Here is a 9,726-nt window from a genome sequence, read left to right as displayed (position 1 = left end):
AGTAGCGATGTCTTATGAACACGCTATCAGTCACGAATCTTTGCATTTCACAAAGGCGGTGAATATTTTCACCGTACCAGCGACTATGAGCTCCTGAAAAAGGCTTGAATGCTCTAACTGGGAATCACGAAAAGTGATTAACACGACCGCAGACATCAACGGAATTGTTGACGTTAGAAATTTAGAAATATAGTACATATCGTTATTAAGAAATCATAAACGTCTGCATAATCTTATGTAAACCTGTATGACAGAAAAACATCAGCGAGAGATATTTGTCTTCATATTTTGGTTTTGAAATGTCTTTTCATAAACTGTGTGGAACAGACTCCTTAACAAGCTAACAGTCCCTCAGCTGGTCAAGAAATTCAACATATTTCATTACAGTATTTGACATACCGCATGATGAACGTGTAAACTCCCTGTCCATCGAGATCTGTATCTGGGGTTTGGAAATGAGGGGCGTATTGTTATGCACGTGCCGCATACAACAACAACAAGAAATTATCATTGATTAGCGATTTATGATTGCACCTGTGATGTAGGGAACCACACAGAGTGTAACACAACTTAACTGATTTTAGTCCAAAAACTGGGACACCCGAGTAAAGCACAAGGAACCCAGGGACGGTCGCCTTGGGTTTCATTTAGACCTTTGAATTTCGTTCTGCGGATTTCCGGAACACGAGACAGGCCGTACTTACTATGCTTTAAATCAATAATGAAGCCAGTATTCTGTCAATTTCTTCACAATAGGTTAATTTAAGATACCAGTGCGTTCCTAATTAAATAATGAGGATGTTGGACTTAGTTTCGTGTCGTTGCGTATAGATGGCAGAGTGTTAGGGGTGGGGCCTCTAGTGGTAGGGGACTGCAAGGCTGTTTAGACGCGTGCTGGCGTAGTACTTTCAGTCGGTGTTGAATAGTTGTCAGGGATTCAGTGGTTAAAGCTTTCTTGCTGATCTTGCTGGCTGTAGCTTGCCGCCACACTGGCTGTTGGGGAACAAACCTGGCCAATCCGGTAAGTACCATGCATTTTTACACCAGATTAACTTGAAAGAAAACAAAAAACAATTTTTTTCCCCAATGTCTATACAACTCAAACGTGGACGAATACCGTCTACTGTTTGTGGTTTGTCTGTTATAGTGAGGGTTGGAGTCAGTCCGTGGAAGCTATTAACGATTCTTAATTTCAGGGTCCCCATAAATTACGTACAGTGGTATTTGTTGATATTACTGTCTTGGTGCCAACGTAAGATATTCATTTGTCTAATTGCTTCTGAGTTTCCAATCGCAGGTCAAAGTTCCTTTCCCCGGCGTAAGCGTGTATTTCTAGAACAGGCTACTTCGCCACGAGTACACCCACCCATCCTCCCGCCAACCCACGGTCATCGTTTCAACTCTTACGTATGCAAAATCGCCGATGAAATTCCATTTAAAATCACTTAAGTTGCAAACCGGTAACAAATGAAATTTATATAATTCCACAATGCAGTTAGGTCTATATGTTAATTTCCGATACAAAATCTCAAGGGAATGTGAATTCCATCTTAATACTATTTGAACCAAAATATCGTCCGTTAAGGGAAATTTACTTCATGTATGCAGAAGTAAAATGTTCCATGCGGACGTAACTACCAAACTTTTATTATTTAGGGCGGATAAAATCAAAATGCTTAGCGCTTCACACTTTCCTACTCCATTTTATAACGCCTTCCCCCTCCACCATGAATGCCTCCGACCCCCAAAGATCACGTCTTTATCAGGCGCCCATGTTGCTGTAGCAACGAAGTGTGCTGGTGACTGTGACTGCAGATAACTTTTATCCCGCGAATGAGAAACACAAGATTGCATTTTTAAACACTAATGACGTGTAAAATGAAACGTTTCTTCCCCCCACCCCCGGGTCGACTTTCAGGGAGGCGCCTGTATAACGAGACAGCCGCTACCCGCACGTCCTCAAGTGTAGGCTACTTATATGCAGGTGCCAGGCGCTCGGCTACGTGTCACATTGTCTCGTGTTACAACAGACCAGAAGCTCTAATAATTGGCCATAATGAGAACAATAGAAGATAAATAGCCATTATTTATAATAAGCTATGAAAAAAACGAAATTAATGTAGAAATAATTTCCAAGTTCCTTCATGTAATCAGAACCGACTTTTGGGGAAAATGGCGACCGCCCAAGGCGCAACAGAACCAAAATATCAACCTTATTTCTGATGAGAAAAAACGACATTCAAGTCTGGAAATTATTGCTGTCATTTGTTTCAGAATATTTTGTCCTCTCGTCTCCTATCTGAAATAGTAAAGATTAATCAGGTTGCGAACTCTTGTGAGTACGGTAATGAACTTTCGAGTTCCACAAAATTGGGGAACTTACTCTCTAGCTGACCATACGATTAGTTTCTCAAGACGAACTGTACGCCATGGATGTAAGTCGCTTCAAATTAAGAAGGATGAGATGGTCAGGACATTAGAGCACTCATGGGAGGTATGAGATGCATACATAATTTTGGTCGGAAAATTTGAAGGAAACAGCAACTTGTAAGACCTAGACTGTGAGGACAACATTAAAATGGGTAGAAATAGGATTAAGGGTGTGGACTGGATTTATCTGACTCAGGTTTGGTAGGGTCCAATGAGGTGAATTATTTAGCAAGGAATTCAAAGGAAAAATTTGTTCTACATTTCCCTGCAGAGGCAATTCGGCCTAGATCAGAACTGGCTAGTTAGCCTCTCGTGATCACAAGTCTGAGTGTTATCGCAACATTTGTCAGCTCGACAGCTATTAGACTGCACAATGTACGTGCGTAACTTAAGCAGAAATTAATAACAGAAATCGTAAAAAGCGATACCTCACTGGCTGACCAGACAGGTACAAACTAAAGGTTCGTCTGTCGTTGCCTCGCTTCACAAACAGAAAAAGCTAACACGAAAATTGACACAGTAAATATTTCGACACGAAACTTTTTTTTGGTAATGTCTTATTTGTTCCTATATAAATATATTTTTTCCTATTTGTTTCGTGAACACTTTTTATTATGTTTCTATGCAACATGGCGGATGGCCTATTATAATAATTAGGTGGCGTTTGGAGGAGAGGAGTGCTGCTTCACCTGACGTTGGTCCCGTACACATCTTGAGTTCTTATAAGAAGTTAATTATGTATTTCATTTACTGGATACTCTGTAAAAGTGGCACTACCAATAAGAAAATCTTGTTCGAGAAGAATATGACAGTCGACATGTGTGGCACTTGAACTCTGACCTTCCAAATACAAATTCAGTAAGACGTCATCAACATCCATTTGTTATAAATAAGACGATCATATTTGCTGACCAAAACTGTAAAAGACCAGATATTTCTTTACAAGTTGAACTATTATCAGGTTATATAGAATGACTGTGCTGCTCTACAGTTAATTACAAAACATTTATGCCTGGAAACTTCCTCTGATAACTGCGCGCAAGGTTATCCTTTGCTTTGTAGCCTATGTCGTGACATCATTTCGGAAGTTCAGTTTGAAGTGGCATTTTGAAAATGAAACATAAGCACGTCGTTAAGGTGGGTGGCGACGTTGTCTAATTTCATACCATTAACCACCTAACAAGAAATTAATTATTTTACTATTACCTATATTTAAGTTGTTGCTTTAAAAATCACTTCCTTTTACGTTATCAAATTGTAGTAACAAAATCGAATTTTATAAAATATGACCCTTAGATCTTAGGTAAGCAAGTTCATAGAACTGATTTACTGTAGGTTTTAAACGATGAAACCGATTTATTGATATATTCTTAAATCACGCTGTTCATGGTATCATAAAGTTTGCGTCATGTGCGCCAGTAGTGGAAAATATGCATTGTTCTAAACTGTTTAAAATTAAAATCACATAGATTTTAATCTAACAGAATGTTACAGCAAACTGGATATTGCGAAATTGATAAATATATAAATAGTTGTGTACACAGCTGCGCCACGGTTTTATCTTTATTACTAGCTGATGTGTCGAATAATTAATTACCCACTTATATAAAATTTGAATATTTCACTCTAGGTGTTGTTATTTTAGTTTTCCAGACGTGTTCCATCTGTTAATAGGCCTACACAGGCTCATGCTGAAAGATGGCTATTAACACTGAGTTACTTGTTTCGTAGATTCCCTCTGCCCGTAGCTGATGCTTACGTTTTACATAATAATTAATGTAAGACTTTTATCTTTTATAGCTTCAGTGACCTCACCTTCAGAGTGCACGAGTTGACCTATGTTTTATTCAGAATACTGTATCTCCTACTTAAGAAGTCGAGTAAGATAATAATATCCTGGACGCACGATTTAAAACCCATGTATGTATTTAATTTCACATGTAAAAACATGCTCCGAAATACTGACTTAAATATAATCAGAATTTAAAATGCACATTTTCCACAATACAGCTGCATACTGAGTCCTGCAGATGTATTATGTGTAAAGTTACCTACGAATGCTTCTCAGTAGAGATGACTGTTTCATTAGTTTCTGGAGGAAAACTTGGGTACTTCTGTCTAAAATCTCTTTATTTGCTGTCATCTTTTCATCTTGTCCTGCTGGTCGCAAAGTACAACCGGTTTGCTACAAGAGATAAATGTTCACCAATGAGCTATTGCTTGGGAAATCTTTAATGCATAACGCGATCTCTCTGCGGCATCACTGTAATAAATATAAAAAACTGGTAAATTTTAATGTATATCGTATTCAGATGAATGCCATCACAAATAACAAATTTAATTGTGTGAGTTTCAGTGTATTTAAAAACGGTCGAAGAAGAGTGCTTTCTTCTGTTCGATGTAAAGCTTCATTAATAATTTCATAATTTCAGGACCCCCACCTGAGTAACACTAGTCCCGCGTCTGCTAAATTATTACCAACTGCAGGAAATTAAAAAGAACGGGATGGCATAAGGCTCATACCAAGTTTCGTAAAAATATATCACCTGATTCAAACGCATACGGACAGCATGATGGTCTCATAATCTTACTTTAGTTCCCAAAGGCGGTAGGCTAAATACACGCTTATTAACTTTTTAGATATATTTGATTCCCTTATGTTAGAGGGATAGATGGTCTCCAGATTGTCAGACTTTGGTTCCAAAATGGCGTGGCTGATCACCTGAATAAAAATTTTGCTATATGAGGTTCTGGAGTGACCGCAGCGCCATTAAAAACACACTACCAAACCACTTCTGTAATTCATTTTATTGACCTCTAAATACTTGGCCACACGGTCAGGACTCAGTATTCCACGACGCTGTTTTATTCATCAGTCTACAATTTTACATTATTCATTCACATTAAATGCTCCTTCGGAAGTCGTCAGACCGATTACTTAAATTCGATTTATCACAGAACATTTATACTGAAACAAAAACATTAAGGCACTCGTGTAATATATCCGCTGTCACGATGACTGGACAGATGCATTTGATCGGAACCAGAAAAGATATTCTAATTTATACAGAGTCTTTAGTAGTTGACGTCAACCTTTGCCAAGTGACAAGGGGTACTCTCTGGCGGGCCTATTAATACAAACCTTTGAAGCACACTTGCCCGCTTAAGTGAATACCGAAGGAAATACTATAGATTAACTACTTCTTCTGTAATCTTACAAACAGATTAGTGTCAGTATGATAGCTGCTTACTGTTATCGTCGTGAAGTTTGGAATAAATTTTGTTTTCAGTATTCAATTCAATTCTTTTTATTAGAGTGCTGCATCAACAGCCAGTCGGCCAATTACAGATGCAGCACGACAAAACAAAGTAAATTCAATAATCATATAATAATAATTCTCCTTTTATCTGCTATCTTGTGGACACACAGTTGTCTGAGAACAATTGTAACTGGAAAGCACGATGCAGTGAACACGGTGTTAAAATAATTCTTCCACCAAGACGTACAAAATTCCAAATATTGTCATTTTGTCCAAGTGACTGAATACGTTTTTGGAGGTTGTGGTCCTTCCAGAAAATGCGAAATAAATATTATTCTTCAACTCGTATTATTGTGGGAACATGTTTATACATTGCGTCATGGTGTACGAAGAATAATCCTAAACGTATTCAAACAAGGGCCACATTTGCTTGTTTAAACAGCAATCCATAACGCTACGTGTTCTCGAGATATATTCAGACACCGCCCTATTTTTAACAAGTACCTGTACCGTATATTATGTGTTAAGTCATAAAACTGTTATGGTGGGTACCAGTTATACTGTTTTGCTTCTTATGCCTAAGGCTTGAATTTTCATCATTGAAACAACTAAACATATTTTCATACAATTGGTCGTAACATCCGGTTCAAGAACATCGTATGGGCTGTAAAATCCTGAAAACATGTTTTCAAAAATGATATATTTTGTTTGCTAGTTTCTTTTGAAACCGACACAGAAATCTGTAAAACCACTAATGCCTGTTACTGCAGTTTCCTGCTCGACTTTCAATGTACTGTAAATGTATGGTTTCTATTTGTATCAACTTCGGGAAACTCCAAATGCGATGCACGATCATCTCGTAGTCCCAGAGTAGCAGTGAACTTAGGAATGACTGGTCACCCCTGTCAAAATTGTCTAAAACATTGCGTGAATGGTGAGGAGTGAGAGGAAGTCTTTATTCACCAACAAATTCTTTTATCGCGGTCGAGGACCCTCGAGGATTGGTGTAAGGAAGAACAAACAACAGCAGGTCAAGTGAATGTTTGTTGCACTCGCCGCCGGTAGCAAACACGAGGCGTTCATTTTCTGAGCTGGAATTTACTGCACCATTTCTAGTGTTTCTAGTGTTTTGATGTATAATTTATATTAAGTAGGTTTTGAGGTGCTCACGGCGGTGGGTACGAAGATGGCTGTCTTCTGGGTTGCAGTGCCGTTTAGTCTGGTAGACGTTTGTACCACCGTTTCAGTTGGCCTTGCTGCCTGAATCATCAGGGCGATGGGTGATTGCCCTGATGATGAAGGCAGCAAATATCTTGGAAACGCTGGTAAACTTCTACCAGACTACATGATCCTGTAAATCAGAAGAGAACCATCTTTTTCATACTAATTAAAACTATATTATTTCTAATAAAGAATGAAACTTGTATTATTGATTTTATTTTACATATCTTGCTTGGAAAAACTAAATAAAATATATTATTTGCCGGAAATAAGCTAATAAAAAGACATTCAAATTACTAATATGTAACCACTATTTTTAAAGGAAACTTAAAACGTTCTCACTTTTGTTAACCCCTGCTTCAGTATTTTATCTGCTGATCTTTCAGTTTCTAAACGAAGAACAAGGCACGGCGCCAAATTTGAGTTTTGTTTGTGATTCAGTTTTCTAACAAAGACACAGTAGAGAAAAAGAATTCTATTTGCTAAGTTTGGCAAGAATGCGCATATAGGTCATTTTGTTTACACGTGTCTGCTGCCGGATATTACGGTCGCCAGCGAACCGGTCCCCCAGACTGGACGCATTCTTAACTGGCCTGCCACTTGTTAAAACGTTCCATGTTGAGCGTCACTGGAAATAACTGCAGAATTTTATCAGCACTAATTTTCTTTCGTAATTCAGATTTACATTAGCTGGTAGAATCGATAGCAAGTCATCACTTGCTTTGTGCAGTGTTTTAAACTGACGGGCTTCTCTGAATACGGTGATGAACCTGCCGGCTCCTTCTACTCGTTATCAGATATCTTAACCAGCTGAGTAACTATCAGTTTTCGAAGAGGTACTTTACGTAAGCATAATCAGATACTTTGGCTGCTTACTAAGTGAATGTCTTTTCTGCTGTTGTGCTTGTCATCTCATTTGCAACGAAGTAGTTGTACTGTCTTTCGTTTTTACGTTATTTCATTCCCACATTCCTTCCTTCTTAATTTATTTGTTTCTCTCTTTCCTACCGTTTACTTTGCTTTCTATCTTTCTTTGCTTATTGCTTTCTAATTCCTTTTCATCTTCAATGTTCAAAAGATAATCGGGCTCGTCGCGGCCCCTGAACCATTAGTTGGACAGCAAACCAGAACGGATGTATCTCTGAAGGATGCCAATGCGGCAAATGTCTCGTATTCAGCTGCAGGAAAGTCTGTTAAAGATGCAGTGTGGCATTTTGATGACATCATCACCAGTGTTCAACACGTGTAGAGTCTTCTCCAACATCATCACACTCACTCATCCACAAGATCAACGAGAGAAAACCATTGGTCATGTCAGTCCGTCCGTACCTGTGCTTATTTCCTCTCTGAACGGCTTCTTTCCAAATTTGGTGGGGTCCCCGCAGCAAAATATTGCCAGTTTAATTTTTATTCAAGGGGACCTATGACCCTACGTTTCATGTCAATCAAATCGAAGTTTGTTACACTCTTTTCAGAGACGGCTCATTATACAGAAATTAATTATGTGATGTGATCCCACCACCGAGGTTCGATTCCCGGCCGGGGTAAGAGATTTTTTCCTCGGATGCCGAGTCCAAACCTGTTTTGGGGCACACCCAGCATCCCATCCATTGGTTACTGGGGGCTATTTCCCTGGGGACGCAGCGGAAGGGACGTGACACTAATTCGCCTCCAAATAATGCAGAGGTCATGAATGAGTGGATCTAAACTTTACTCTCCTACACGTGTTCGTGGCATGGTGCTTAGTAAGCACCAGGGACAAGTTTAATTTTAACTTTAATGTGATGATGTGAACGAATGATCAGGGGGTCGGGCCGGTTTTATATCGACGAACTAAGGAACCGAATGCATACTAGGTTACAGTCGGTGGCAAGACGTCGGAGTGGTAAGGAGGCTACGGAAGGCAGACAAGAAGCCAACCAGTCAGTCGACCATTGAAACGTGAAATGCTTACAAATGAGCCTCATGACTGTGGCCCGCGGGCACCAGACGGCCCAATGAAGGACATCCCGTGTTTGTCCCGAATACGCGGCCTATTGATGCTTTCTACACACACACTCGCGCGCGCTTACTTACTTACTAACTTTTTCGCTTTCTTAAACTCCAAGTTGATAATAACATTTTCTATACTGCCAGTATCTCCATGGTGCAAGGTCTTTAGGTTGGTTGTCGCTCAGCTGCTTAAGAAATTACCGTATTTTTTTTTCAATCCGCCAGTTCGTAACAAGCAGCCACAGGCCCCTACCCTACGCCAGTTCAATCCAGCCCATGAACGAAATATCTCGGGTGGCAGATCAGGTACTCACGAGGCGAGTTTGAAGACGATTATCTTCTGAAACGTCAGCAAATTTTTACCAGACTACACGGCGCAACATCCCAGAAGACAGTCATCTTCGAAATATCTCAGCGTTAGCACTGAAACAGTTCGACAGTCGACATCTTATGAAGCCAAATAACTCACGTCTTGTTTATTCTTTTTTGTTACGTCGTATTTGCTGCCTTTGAGACAATCGTATGATTCGTTTCATATTAAGGAGGGTAGAAACGCCAATGAATTCACCCGAAAGGAGAATTAGTAGACAAAAGCGTACCGTAATACCATCCAATTTACTTTCCACAGACAGTTAAGCTCCTGTCCGTCCTAACTTGGTTTAATAACGAGGTGGTGCTAATGTGTGGAAGTGTGTACAGAAACAATTTTACTTCTTCAGGGGAGGAGGCTGGGGTGTGTTTGACCGTCGCCGCATTGATCCATGAACCCTACCCGTTGTTTCAAGAGTTGGCAACACCGTATGGGTGTGGTCGGTTTCTCCTC

General features: G+C 39.6%; 1 long non-coding RNA gene across 1 annotated transcript in view; it reads left to right on the top strand.

Annotated features, from left to right (window-relative positions):
- The first annotated feature begins 908 nt into the window (after window positions 1-908).
- Window positions 909-9,726, top strand: part of LOC110828559 (uncharacterized) — a 33,244-nt gene continuing 24,426 nt past the window's right edge. Inside the window, exon 1 of the long non-coding RNA XR_002542713.2 lies at window positions 909-1,021. This is a non-coding gene — a long non-coding RNA (uncharacterized LOC110828559). The remainder of the gene's footprint in view (window positions 1,022-9,726) is intronic.

Source organism: Zootermopsis nevadensis, unplaced genomic scaffold (genome assembly GCF_977971745.1).
Source record: "Zootermopsis nevadensis isolate Lab colony 2312 unplaced genomic scaffold, Znev_1.0 Znev_ptg000027l, whole genome shotgun sequence".
NCBI lineage: Eukaryota > Metazoa > Arthropoda > Insecta > Blattodea > Termopsidae > Zootermopsis > Zootermopsis nevadensis.
The sequence above is the reverse complement of the archived record's forward strand: the minus strand, read 5'-3'. Positions and strand labels throughout refer to the sequence as shown.